Below are 15,088 nucleotides of genomic sequence, written 5' to 3'. Positions count from 1 at the left end.
CGCGGTCGGAGGGCAGGTCGCGGGGGAGGGACGTATCGCGGGGGTGGGACGAGTCGCGGGGGAGAGAGTTGTAGCCGTGTTCGTGTACGGCAACGGTTTAGCCCAAGCCGAGACGCTGGGCACCGACGCCGGCACGAAAGCAGGCTTAGCCTTCGGCACAGAGGGTACCGTGGCTTTGATGTCTGGGCCGGAAGCTCGGAGGCGGTTTTGACGGGCGACGCGGCGATTTATTTTTGGAGCTCGGGGGCATCCACGGTAGTTCGCGGGGTGACCTTGTGTTCGGCACAGGACACAGCTAGGCGGTTCCGTCGCGGTTTTTTGGTCGCGAGCGCAGAGGGCCGTGGCGTGATCGCCCAAACACTTAACACATCGGGGGCGCGCGTGACAGTTACGGGAAGAGTGCCCGTACAGTTGGCAGTTATGGCACTGACTAGGAGTGCCTTTTTTATGGGGGACTTCGACGGCAATACCGGAGAGCCTACAGACGGTCCGAATGTTAAAAATTTGCTTACCCTCGGGGGTAGGCTGGAGGGCGACTAAAACCATATTGTATGGCTCCCTACCGCGGCCGGTGTGCATGCGGTGCACGGAATTTACTGGTAGGCCTTGTTCTATCAGATCTGCCTTGACGAGATCGGCATCTAGCTCCTTCGGGATTCCACGTATGACAACGCGGAGTTCGCGCTCCTCCTGGAGCGTATAAGTGTGGAAACTTATACGCTCCTTTCGGAGGTAACTTGAGAGGGCCCTATGGTCGTCGGGTGTCGTTACTTTTATTTGAATCCCGTTGGCGAGATTACGGGCGCTGGCAAAATTAATATTTTTGGCCTTAAGGGCCAGGGAAACTCGGTCCCAAGCTGCCTTCTCTTGAAGGATAACCGGGGGAGGGGTCTGAGTTTTAGATTGCGCCACCGGTCGCGGCGACGGAGTGGCACGGGCTGGAGGCGCAACGGGAGTCTGAGGGCGGGGGCGCGACGCGTTCGCGGCTTTGCTAATTTTAGCGGCCGCGAGAGCTCGAGACTCCGCGGCACGCTTCTTACCCTTTTGTACCAGGGTGAATCCATCCGTCGATGAGGCGGGGGCGAGGTCGACCTCCATCTCCGAGTCAGAGTCGGAGGACGAGGAGGCGGGCGCAGGTGACCTACAAGCAGGAGTTTTGGAGGGCGCGACGGAGGCCGCGGATGATCGCGCTGCTGGAACGGTGGCCACGGCGGACGACGCAGTAGTTTTACTCGCCAGTATAGGCGACGCGGGAACGGCAGGCACGACGGAGGCTGCGGTGCTCGATGTAGACGCTTTGCACGCAGGTACAGGCGACGCAGGAGCAGCGAGCACGGCGGAGTCTTCGAGAGAGCTCGCAGTGTGATTGGCCTTGAAAGCCAGAAACTCTGAGGCGAGCTGTGGGTGACGAAGTCGGAGGAATTCCACGAATACAGCGTCCATGATCGCTGAGTACCCAGGTGGGGCGGCCCCGGGTCTTGAAAACACTCGCCTTGCGGCGAGGCCCCAACTTCTCGGACCTGAGCGGTTCTATTGAACACAGGTGGCAATGCGGCGCGATTACTACAGGACAAAGAAAAAGCACAACAAAACAGAAATTACAAAAAGAAGCAAAACAAATAAATACTTGCAGGAAAACACTTTGTCGGCAAATGTTCCACGAACACAAAAATAACTAAAACAAAACAAATAAAAGCTTCCAGGAAACACACTTGGTCGGCAGATGTATCACGAACACAGGCCGCGCGAACAATGGCCGGGCTAACAAAAGCCGGGCGAACAAAGACCGGACGATCGAGTGGACGATGAGCACGTCCGCACGTGACGGGTGCCTCTATCGGAATGCCCGTTCGAGTGTGTAGGCATCGACTACGCTGGACCCATCTCGTCCGCTAACCGCCTTAGTCGAGGTTGTAGAATCGTTAAGGTCTACATCGCGATTTTTGTATGTTTCAAAACAAAGGCGATCCATATCGAATTAGTAGGTGATTTAACCAGCAATAGTTTTCTCTCTGCGCTACGCCGGTTTGTATCGCGGAGAGGTAAGCCTACTCATATATATTCGGACAATGGTACGTCATTCTTCGGTGCTTATAAACAAATCGGTACATTCTTAAAATCCAATTGCAATTCTTTGCCTGATGTTTTGATCGAAGAAGGTATTAACTTCCACCTGTGTCCACCTTACTCTCCTCATTTTGGGGGTCTTTGGGGGGCGGGGGTTAAATCTATTAAATTCCATATGCACAGAGTATTGGGAAATTGTAATTTAACTTATGAGGAATTGATCACTGTCCTAACGCAAATCGAAGCAATATTGAATTCTCCGCCGCTGACTCCACTATCAAGCGATCCCGATGACATGATGCCGCTTACTCCTGGGCATTTTCTCATTGGCCAGCCCCTTACTGCAATGCCTGCTGCTGAGTACAAGGACTGTCGGCAAAGCAATCTCACCAGGTTCCAGCGGTTAGAGCATATGCGACAACATTTTTGGACCAGATGGTCAAAGGAATACATTAGTGAGCTGCAGCAAAGAACAAAATGGCGCACCAATCAGTCATCGCTGAAGCTTCACAGCCTGGTTGTGGTGAAGGAAGACAATTTCCCGCCACTTAAATGGAGACTGGGCCGCATAGTAGCTGTCTAACCAGGGTCCGACGGAGTCAACCGGGTCGCAGACATTCGTACCTCCATTGGAGTCATCAAGAGGTCTTTTAATAAGATTTGTCCCCTGATTGCGGATTATTTTTGGGTTGAAAGGAAACCTTTCAACATCCGGGGGCATGTTTGGAACCGCAGTAAAAAGTTTAGTTGCAAAGCAACAGCTGTCATTTATGTTTTTATAATTTTTAAATTTTGTTTCTAAAATCAGTAAGGAATAAACTGTCAGCCATGAAAGTTGCATGATAATTTAATTTTATTTTATTGTAAAAATCTTCCTCCTCACAAATCCAAAGATAATATAATAATCTAAATAAGAAACCGTCCGCTACAGTATGTAAGTTATCAAGATAATCGGATGTCTTGATATCTATGAAAATTATGTTAAAAGATTAAGTACAAAGGCTTAAGTAGATTGGCTGACGCTGTAAAGCAATTTAAGCGCAATGAAAAGCTAGAAAGGTCTTAAAAAGTATTTATATCCATTGATGTCGTAAATAAAGTGAATATACTAAAATCTTAATGTAAAAATGATTGAATATTTCTTACTTACGTATATTGGATAACAAGTTTTATGTCACATGACTAATACAAACGATAACATTGTCAAATTAACTGACCTCTTAAGTACATAATATTTTAAAGCCTAATTATTAAGATAGCGTCCCCCAGTAGTCGAAATTCGACTATAATTAATTGAAACTATAAGTTTGAACATTATTATGGTTCTATTGTCAAAGACTATTAAACTTCTATAATCACAGATTTCGCCAAGACTACACTATAGACAAATAATATTAAAGACAAACAATATTAGCCTATTCTCAATTTGACTACAGACTTTAAGCAATAACAAGAGTTGACAGTAAACAAAGAGTGTATGTCAAATGTGTGTGAGTGTCAAATACACGGTGGTGTGTGTAATGTTTTTTTATTGACTATTTTTACTAATGCATAATTTAAAAAAGAATCGAATTTTGCACTCCGCTATATTCTCTATAAGTGTGGGAAATTTCATACGCAATTTTCGTAAAAAGGAGTACATAGTTTTTGCTTCATATATTAATATATAGATGCCTGGTGACTCATCATGATGGGAGTGTAAATGAAAATCCATTTTACATCCGATCTTACGCATTTTCTCCGTAGCTTCCGAAATTCTAAGTATCCATACTTACTGCTTGTTGCCGCGAAGTATTTTAAAATGTCTAATCAAGAAAGAGCGTAGCCAACAAGCTACGAGAAATCGACCTTGTGTATCCAATGCCAAGAGCTTATTTTGCCCAATTTATTATTTCTTACAACACTTCCGATCATCCAGAGCCGTCGCAATACGTCTTACTTTTCCATTCAACGTGTCTATTCATATTTATGACTATTTTTACGTTACGCTTGCTTGTCGCCACTAATATTTAGATATTTTTACAGGAAAATCAACACAGATACTTTGAACCCGTTGACTGCCGTGTAGGTCACCGGTGTCCTACGCGGCGCACTGAAGTAATTATGTCGATATCTGTTACGAAGCGTCCGGATTGCCTTCTTTTGTTAATACGATTTTATTAGCTTCAGACGTATGTATGTATGTGACGGCGTTAACGATATTTATGTTATATAGCACGTGCAATAGGAGTGACTCACACAAGCCAGGCGCGCCGGCCGTGTCGTTCCACTCGTAAACAACAGCTGCAACAGAAGTGACTCATAAGCCAGCTGCGCCGGCTAGTATAAAAAGGCGGAACGTGCCTTGAAATGAACATCTGCAGTCGGCGTCCATGCGCCACTTCGATAAAGCGGCACGACACGAGAACCCTCTCATCGTGGCCGCCGGTAACTACATTCCCGATCCTGCAGACAGAATGGAAAGCAGTCGACGTCGCCCAAAACCCGTCATCTCGGATCCTCCCGATCCACTAACGGTGCTTTTAGGTACTTCAAGCACCGGTCACCGTTCTCGTCGAACCCGTCGCTTGCGACGAAGGGCTCGACGAGTAAATTAACTCTCAGACACAGCCCACTGAGTTTCTCGCCGGATCTTCTCAGTGGGTCGCGTTTCCGATCCGGTGGTAGATTCTGCGAAGCACGACTCTTGCTAGGGTTCGTGTTAGCAACGTCATCAGGTTTGAGCCCCGTGAGCTCACCTACAAAAGTTAGGGTTACGCTGATATAGCCTCTCAAGGCTCTCAGCTTAGGTAGAAAAAAAAAAAAAAAAAAAAAAAAGAACATTCGTTGGACTGCGTTTGCCCGGTGCACTTACTATATCCTTGTTACGTTGTGTGATTCAGTGACTGTTGTACGTACTGGTTAAAGTTGGACAAGTGTTAAAGTGAATTGTTAAAATAACATATTGTTGATTAAATCAGGAATCAAAAAGTGACATCGTTTTACTTGGTGTTCAACAAGATAATATCTACCCTCAAGCTTACATCAGAAGTGAGATCAGGACTCAACTCTCACTGGCGTGACGTGTTTGAACATGTTCGAAGTACAGCAAAAAAAACATGATGCAGATCAGAATACTAGTAGTGGTACGCCACAAGAGCGTGAATGCAGCTTACGTAAGTCGTGTAATAACGTCTCTGTTACCTCGATGGAAGATCTGAGCCACGAAGAAATCGTCACATCTTACGTTCTGGCTCATGTTGCCCAGTTTGACTGTCGACTTCATCACATGGCATTTACTAACGGAAATACAACACGTAACAAGCTATTGCAAGAAATTAAGGCAAGTGCAAATCTCAAGTGAAACTTCGATCGCAATAATGGATCTGTCATGACGAGTGGGTAGTTCCGACACGAATCGTTTTTAAGCCAATGACTACTGCTAGAGTTATATGGCACTAGTACAGTAAACCAGGACATGAGACTGTGAATTGTCGCTGAAATTTTAGAATCTACTCGATTCAATACCAATAACACTACACGTTCGATGACTTCGGGCTCCAGCAAGCAAGCAAACAAGAAAGCAAGCAAGTTTCCGTGGGGAAGAAAAATTGACACATCTGAAGTCGTCGTGACCTGTAAGATAAGACGTCCGGTGCGTTCGTGTCTGGCGATGCGGCGGTGTTCGGGTTCCGCTGGCGGATGCAGGTTTTTCCGGTGAAGTGCGTGCTTGTGCGTGCTTGACAAGTGTTCGCGGTTGGCTTCCTCAGTGTGGGAGTAACATCGTGTAGCCGGAGGTGAGACTTCCGCGGTCGCGGCCCACCCAGTCCGCGAGAACCGGGCAGATCGCCTCGACGGTACGGAGGCCGGCTGACGGGTCCGCCAAACGACGAGACCACGCCTCCAGCACGGACTGCCGATATTGGAGCCCCCGCGCTCCGGCTGCACTTGCGCTAGGGCGCGCCGCCTCGTAGGAGACTGTGAGGTATCATTGAATAACTGCGATCGCGCGCTGCCGGCGTCGCAGCGCGGCGACGTTCTCGTGGGTAAGGACGTGGCACCAGACGGGTGCTCCGTATAGTGCCATCGACCGCACGGGTACCATCACCCTGCCTATTTCTGCCGTGAAGCAGTGGTGTATTTCGGTTTGAAGGGTGGGGCAGCGGTTGTAACTATACTGAGACCTTAGAACTTCTATCTCAAGGTGTGTGGTGCGTTTACGCTGTGGATGTCTATGGGTTCCAGTAACCACTTAACACAAGGTGGGCTGTGAGCTCGTCCACACATTAATACGAAGAGCATAATCAAACGAAATTAGATACGAAGTTTAAAGGGCCGTTTAAAGTAGTTGAAGTATTGGATGGTGTCGATTTAATTTTGACTCTCACACATTCGCTTAAGGCTCGAGCTACTACTTGCCTCACAAAAATACAGCCTGCAAAACCTGAACAACCTCCTCATCCGTGGGCGCCCGGCTCTCGCCTGCAAGTCGGCTGTTACGTGTGCGGTGATGCGAGCCATGTAGCTTCTGGGTGTTCCATGCGCTACAAGAAGAAAAACGACACTGCTCCAGGTGCTGTGGCAGGTCCAACCAGAGACGTCAACGTGTGTTCCAGAGCTTCAGTGTGTTACAGATAAGTGGTTTTGGCTTCCCCTTTATGTTCCATTCAGGGTCAGAATGTAGTCTTATAAAACAAAGTCATAGTAATTTATTCAATGGTAAGCGGTTTCATGAACAAGTCACTCTTTGATCTGAAAGTAACTTAGACCAATCATGATGGCAAGAGCACTTAGGGGATATTCAACTCGCCCTTAATAGTGCACGTTGTCGAGTAACAGGGTTTACTCCAATAGAATAGACGTTTGCCGTTCAGGGTAGTTCACTTGAAATATCTAAAGTTTCAACAGAGTCATAATCCCTCTAGATTAGATCTTGATTTAGCACGGTCGAAGACCGGCGAAAACATAAAAAAAAGGGCACAAACAGAAGCTTGGTTTAGTCGAGGCAAAGCTAAAGTCAAACTCTTTTCCGCTGGGGATTTTGTTTTCGTAAGTTGACCGAAAATGTAAAGGTCCCTTCAACATTACTGCAGTTTTGGAAAACGATAGGTATAAATTGAGACATGTAAATAGTTCTAATAGAGTGTACAAATTTCCCCATGAAAACTTACGTGAAATACCTCGAGGCCCGTCAGGCCTACTAGAAATTTCTGAAAATTATAGTGACGATGACGTGACGGCGTACACAGATGGGTTAATTAATCTTGTTCATGAAACTGATCTTAATGATGACGACTCTATCACTGACAATAGAAGCGACATTTTTGACCGCAAATAGCGATACAGCAAACATAGTCTGTGGGTAGTGATACAATGTCTGCAAGCTCAGGCACCTCAGGTGCAGGTGTTGGAAATGTAGAAAACGATGGTCGGTCTCGCACTATTTCTGAAGAAATTCCGTATAAATGTTCTGGTTTAAGAAATGTTTTAACAAACGCTACCGTACACGCAGATTAAAAAAAAAAAAAAAGAAAAAAAAAAGAGAATTGTATGTGGCTAGAGAGATGTTAATCCGGACTAGCAAAAAAAAAGAGGAAAAAAAAAAAGAAAGTGTGAAGTCATTGAAGGGTCTGTCCGGTCCAATGGCTTGGCTATAGGGATTTTCATCCAGATTAGCCACAACAATTAGCTACAGGGATTGCGATTCGGTCTAGCATTATCCGGTCCAGTTCGAAAAACTGAAGGGATAACAATTCCGGTCTAAGTTAAAAGGGACATACTTACATACCTGAAGAGTTTTAAATGAACTGGCCCAGGTATGTAAGCAGTCTGAAGGTTATTTATAGCCAGTATCGGATTTTCTGAAGAATTATGCGAACCGAACCGTACTAGATTGTTAATATCATAGACCACGTTTTAAGTTGCATCCGTTAATGTCAGGATGAACGAACACGTTTGTTGTTCACAGACATACCATAAGAATGCGCGCACGAGGACGAGCGCACGTCAGTATGGCCGTGACGGCGTTAACGATATTTATGTTATATAGCACGTGCAATAGGAGTGACTCACACAAGCCAGGCGCGCCGGCCGTGTCGTTCCACTCGTAAACAACAGCTGCAACAGAAGTGACTCATAAGCCAGCTGCGCCGGCTAGTATAAAAAGGCGGAACGTGCCTTGAAATGAACATTCGTTGGACTGCGTTTGCCCGGTGCACTTACTATATCCTTGTTACGTTGTGTGATTCAGTGACTGTTGTACGTACTGGTTAAAGTTGGACAAGTGTTAAAGTGAATTGTTAAAATAACATATTGTTGATTAAATCAGGAATCAAAAAGTGACATCGTTTTACTTGGTGTTCAACAAGATAATATCTACCCTCAAGCTTACATATGTTTGTAACGTGCTTACCTTACCACCGAACGTTTTAATAGTTCCTGCCGTGAAGCAGTAATGCGTTTCGGTATGAAGGGTGGGGCAGCCGTTGTAACTATACTTGAGACCTTAGAACTTATCTCAAGGTGGGTGGCGCATTTACGTTGTAGATGTCTATGGACTCCAGTAACCACTTAACACCAGGTGGGCTGTGAGCTCGTAACAGCTCCATATCATAGGGCTAGGTATGTATTTCATCATTATTATAAGAATAGTTTACGTTTCTGCCGTGAAGCAGTAATGTTTTTCGGTTTAAAGAGTCGTGCAGCCGTTGTACTGTAAAAAAGAGACTCACCTCTCAAGTTAGGTGACGGCATTCACTTATTTGATGGCCATGAGCTCCGGTATCCTTTCAAACTCCAGGCCGTGAGCTCATTCACATATCTAAGCAGTAATAAAAGGCTTCATGACCTATATATTACAAGTATATGTACATATTAAATAGTAAATATAAATTAATAATACATGGTTATAACCTAGTGTTCAATTTACTCATGTCTACTGTAATTTATAAATTACATTGCCAAAACAAATACATAGATACATACATACAAATACATACAAAGATACATATATAAAAATCAAATAAAATAAATTAAACAAAACATTGGCATCGATCAATAAAAAAGGTAAAATAATAAACACATCAAGCAATTTCGGGAACACAATCAGCATCCCCGATATTAATTTTTATTGCGATCAAAAGGTCATTTTACTCATGTCAAATCTGTCAATTTCGAAGAATTCATAGATACATACATACAAATACATACAAAGATACATATATAAGAAATACATATCAAATAAAATAAATTAAATAAAACATTGGTATCGATTAATAAAATAATAAACACATCAAGCAATTTTCGGGAACACAATCAGCATCCCCGATATCAATTTTTATTGCGATCAAAAGGTATTTTTCGCTTTACAGGACGAATCGTAAACAAGTTGGATGACGTAGTACGCGGCAGTCGGGAGCCGTCCGTGGGGCGACACGCGCGTCTTATACCACGTCACGTATCGCCGTCGTAGCGTATCACGTAGCCGACGGCCCACGCAGCGTATCACGCCGAATTGTTCGCGTAGCGCGAAACGTGCGCGCATTACGCGAACTCGCGTTTACGTAGAACGATAAAGGGCTGTGAAAGTGCATAATATACATATTGTTTTTTTTTTTAACAATCGGTAAGTCATATTAATTGTATTTAGAAATAATAAACATTTTTTTTTAAAGCATTTAAAATCTACAGTTCTTTATGGCAGAGTGTATTGTAAACTAGCATGGTAAATTAACATCCTGTTTATTTCTAAGGCTATAAATTGAGAATTCCTGGGCACTTAATCAGATATCAATCATTTAATGCTAGTCTGCGGGTTGCAGCACCACTCTTTATGTATATAGTAGGAGACAGTAATGTTGAAAATATATATTACGAACAATTAGTCCTAGATAATGTAATTCAAAGGATCTTCTTACTTGAGTTTTCTTTGTTTCGTTCACACTGTATTTTCAATGTTACATCTTTATTAAAAGCACCATTACAAAATGATCTGTATTTTTGAACTATAAACTCGATGATAATTATTGATTTCACTTACTTTGTAAACAAACAAAGCAAGTTTATGATTAAAGGTGAATATAAATTATGAGGTGAATCTTTGGCATCTGTTAGTGTCATTGTTAACGTTAAGACCTCGTAATGTAATAGTGATCACTCATTATGATTGTCAATAAATTTTCGACAGTGCTTCAATGTTACAAATCCGTCAAACGGATATGAACACTAAGATAAGTATTCTCAGATATGAAAATGACGCTGCCTTAATTATTCATCATTAGATTTTTATCTATACCGCTAACAGAGAGCGATATGTCTCCCGAAACAGCTTAAATAACATATTTCTGCCATTTTATTTTTACCATCACCAGCATTCACCACCAGCGCTGAGGTAGTCCCTACGATTTGGAACAACTCAGCTCATCACCAGGAAATTTCTAGATATTTTTGGCCGTTCACAATGTAGGTCTCGAATGAATTTCAGTCTTCGGTGTTTCGCGACCTGACTTCGGTGTTCTGACAAGTTCTTCCGTAAAGCAGGTTCGAGAAAGGTCCTCGGCAATAGGCAGCGACTCGATTTTGCGCGAATAACATGTCCACTTATCACCCGATGGGGCGTATTGTTTCCATTTATTCATGGTATGGTTCGGTGAACGAACTTATGACCCACTGTGTTCCAATATCACAAATACTAATTATCATCTAAATTACTAATATATAAATTCACAGTGGTTATACGATGTTCCGTTATAACTACTGAACTATTCATCCGATTGACTTGAAACTTGGTATCCATGTAGAAAATACATGTGCTTAATGGATAGGCTAATATTTATATGAGTGTTGGACTCCCTAATGATAATGACAATAAATAATAATGTTAATTCTAAATGCCCAGCGAATCGGGCAAGTATGGCTAGTAAACTAATAATCCTACTCAGATAAAAATACATACGTTAATAATGTATGAACTTTGCAAAATCAGTTTAAGGATGTACGCGAGGAGGTTTCACACTATTTTGCGGATGAGTCCAAAACCCAAACCAAAACACCTCTTTAGCTTTGAGAACAAATAAGTCGTCAGTCATAGCGTACGAAACTAGGCCCACTGAGTTTCTCGCCGGATCTTCTCAGTGGGTCACGTTTTCGATCCGGTGGTCGATTCTGCGGAGTACTGCTCTTGCTAAGGCTAGTGTTAGCAACGCCCTCAGGTTAGGGCCCCGAGAGCTCACCTACTCGCTCGGTTACGCTGGCATTGTCTGGCAGGCTACCAGCTTAGGTAGAAATAAAACAAAAAAAGAAAATGGAACTAATGGTAGGGGGTATTGTGAGCCCTTACCGGTAGGTATCTCCACCCTGCCCATAATGCGTTCTGTTTTGAAGGTAGAGAGAGCCGTTATGTTATACAGTTGAGATTAAACCCCGTATCTGTAGTTGTTCGCACGAGTTTAACTCGATTCGACTCAACCTCCAACGCGCGTTTTGGTATGCTTGATCGTAAAAATAAACTCCACTCAAACGTCCTTCGAAAAATTTCCTCACCGGAGTGGAGTAAATGAACTGTCAAGTCAAGGTACGTCGTGACGTACCTTGAACGTTCCTCAAGGCTGGTTTTCTATCAATGTCCAAATAGTATGTCGAACTCAAATGGAAATATATGTTAATGCTGTGCGATGGCCTGGATCTGTGCATGGTTCGCGCATATTTAGCAACAGCAGATGTTGTTTGAGATTTGAAGAAGGCGATTTGGCTGAAAGTGGCATTCTTGTCGGAGACAGCGGTTATGCGCAGACTGACTTTATGTAAACTCCTGTGCTGAATCCTCAAACAGACCCAGAATATAGACACAATCGTATTAAAGAGACGCTTTGCTTGTTTGTATAGAATATTACAAAACAGTACACCAAATACAACCAATATTATAGTCTTGTGCCGTCCTACACAACATTTGTTTAATGACTAACGAAACTGAACCGAACCCAGAAATCGAGATAGAAAATGTCCCAGTATTTAATACTCAGGACTCTGCCAGAGGGAGTATTATACGATCGTCTTTTAATTTTAGGCATTTCAGTTATATTCTTCATATAAATTCATATAAATTCTCATATCGGTATATAACTTTAATCTAACTTCCTTAAATTTGTTGGAACCGAGCAGTGAGCACCATTCTGGTAATGCAGAAAGTATTATTTATTTTGAAGATAAATGATTAAATTTGATTTGTTAATTTGATAATTTTTACTAATAAAGTAACTAGTTCGAGGTTAGACATTTGAAACTCTTTATTTTATTTACCTACATAAGGGTCATATTTTGCTTACTACCTCATAAATAAAGTCAATGCCATTATGAGTTTTATTTAAATAATAATAAGCTGGTGGTTGTGGAAAAGCACTTCAACAACACGATGCAATCAAAATCACACGAAACAGTGAATAAAAATACAAAGCCGGATCCGAAATCCAAAATAATAATGAGTCAGAAAACAAATAATACATATCAAATTTACCGCATGCACACATATTTACGACGTATAACTCAGCAACTAAAACATCAAACAAGTTCAATGCTTCTAGTGTCGTCAAACAGACAGTGGCGGCTTGACTTTGTAATTAAATAATGACTATAGACTACAGGTATCTATGGGTTTGAAGCTACCTTGATCAAATTTTCCTCAAACTGATGACGTCGTGGTGACACAATACCACGACTCTACCTCACTCGAGCAGAGTTGAGGAAAAATGTAATGGTCGACTTAAAATACCAAACTCGAGTAGGCTTGGGAGGAATGCTCGAGCGTCATCGGATAAGTTAAGAGTGGAGGAATATTTGACGAAATGTCTAAACATACGGGCATTAGACCTTCTCTCTCTTAGGTACCTTGGTATTCACGTAGTGATGCCTATGAACTCCAGCAACCAATTAACACCAGTCGTAACTAATTAACACCACCGTCAATCGTACCTATAGGCTATGAAAAAACTACGACGAATCATCCCGCGTATCTAGTATTTAAGGTTTTTCGTATCAAATTTGCTGTAAATTATGATTAAGACATAGTTCCGTTTTAAAATAAACCATAACAACATATAACAAAAAGTATATTATTCTTTAAATCTCCCAAACTCTTAGTTAAAGCTTACTACCTTATTTTTCTTCCTTAAACCACCATTAAGCTGTAAAATCCAAGATATACGACTGTTTACTGCAACGTTTCGTGTAATTTAAAAGCTCTTTGATGCAACCGAGCTTTGTATCGGAGCTTTTGCGGAAACGAAACGCATTATGTTGTCACGTTTGTTTTTTGCTTTAGTGGGTCAAAATGGAGCTTCTTTCTATTTCTTTTTCTTGGCCTTATCCCATTGGTGCAGCATGTCTTCTACGCTGTTGTGATGTCCATGCACTTCGGTAGCCACTCAACATAATCTTTACTGGTGGTAGGCCCTCTTGTGAGTCCGCACGGGCAGGTACCACCACCCTGTCTATTTCTGCCGAGAAGCTGTAATGCGTTTCGGTTTGAAGGGTGCGGCAGCCGTTGTAACTATACTGAGACCTTAGAACTCTTATCTCAAGGTGGGTGGCGGCATTTACGTTGCAGATGTCTATGGGCTCCGGTAACCAATTAACACCAGGTGGGCCGTGCGCTCGTCCACCCATCTAAGCAATAATTAGAAAGGTGTCAGTGAACTTGCTCACTAGTCTACGCAAAAATATTCAAAAAATAATGACAGAACGAAGAAGTAGAAGTCAGGATACTGGAAGATTACGTATATAATACTTATCGTAGTATTGAAAAATAAGCAAATGAAAGGGAGGCGTTGACCCCGTGCGGTTATTGCTGATACTCCTGTGTGGCGGATATTCCGATGCCGCCAGATGACGCCACGGTACATGTTCTTTATTGTCAGTTCCATTATATATGTATAATGACTAGTGGTCACCAGTAGTCGAAATTCTATAAAGTAGCCTCGGAGAAATCTGTAATTTGAGAAGTAAAGTCTTTGATAATAAAACTATAATGATGTTCAAACTTATGATTTCAATTAATTATAGACACATAATATTAAAGACAAACAATATTATTCTATTATCAATTTGAACACAGACTTTAACGATAAATAAAAGATAGTTTTTTTTTTTTTTTTTTTTTTTTTTTTTATGATTGAAAGTTCACTGGTGGCCCGAAGGCCTTTCCAGTTTCACCAGGACACGTGGGCGAGCAAAGGCTCAGCCAGGAGAGGTGGGATTTGCTAACAGCCACCCGAGCGCCTCCGAAGGAGACCTAACAGCTCAAGAGCAGCTGCTTCGCGAATGAATCTACTACCGGATCGGAACCGCGACCCGCTGAGAAGATCCGGCGAGAAACTCAGCGGGCTGATGCATGGGTTAGGTTGCACGTCGACCTCTTTGTCGAGTTCGACGAGTACGGTTACCGGGGTCCCTAAGCCTGCCCCTAGTATTAGAGCTGAAGGCATCTAATGCAAAGGTTATTGGATCTGATGGATCCGTAAGGACGTGTCTAGGGCGTCGACGGTGACTGGCTCCTGCATGATCAGGATTCGGGGAGTAGTCAGCGGCGGCAACGATAAGGCGATTATCATGACGCATAGCCTTATCGAAGTATCGTTCCGACGCTGACTTCATGTATTTCCGAATTGATTCGAGGCCCAGGTCGTCGTGTAGGTCAACGTTCCTCACGAACCACGGAGCCCCGACAGCTAACCTGCAAAAGCGGGATTGTAGGGATTGGAGGGTGTCTATGTGTGTGCGGGCCGCGTGAGCGAACACCACACTCGCGTAAGTCATGACGGGCCTTATGCAAGTTTTGTAAAGTGTCACCTTGTTCCGAAGGGACATTTTACTCCGCTTACAGATCATGGGGTAGAGTCTACCGAGAATAAACGCGGCACGGTCACGGACTGATTTTATATGCGGGCGGAATGTCATCGATGCATCCAGGGTAACGCCCAGGTACTTGACCTTCCTGGCCCAGGGTATGGGTTGTCTAAAGAGAGTAATCGGGGGTGTGAGATTCCTCCTC

General features: G+C 43.2%; 1 long non-coding RNA gene across 1 annotated transcript; it reads left to right on the top strand.

Annotated features, from left to right (window-relative positions):
- The first annotated feature begins 4,427 nt into the window (after nucleotides 1–4,427).
- On the top strand, nucleotides 4,428–8,385 carry LOC149500746 (uncharacterized). The gene is made up of 2 exons (XR_016324747.1): nucleotides 4,428–6,031; nucleotides 6,620–8,385. It is a non-coding gene; the product is annotated as an uncharacterized LOC149500746 (long non-coding RNA).
- Nucleotides 8,386–15,088: the final 6,703 nt, after the last annotated feature.

This window comes from Bombyx mandarina, chromosome 20, assembly GCF_030267445.1.
Source record: "Bombyx mandarina strain Sakado chromosome 20, ASM3026744v2".
Taxonomy (NCBI): domain Eukaryota; kingdom Metazoa; phylum Arthropoda; class Insecta; order Lepidoptera; family Bombycidae; genus Bombyx; species Bombyx mandarina.
Note: the sequence above shows the minus strand (reverse complement) of the source record. Positions and strands in the feature narration are given on the sequence as shown.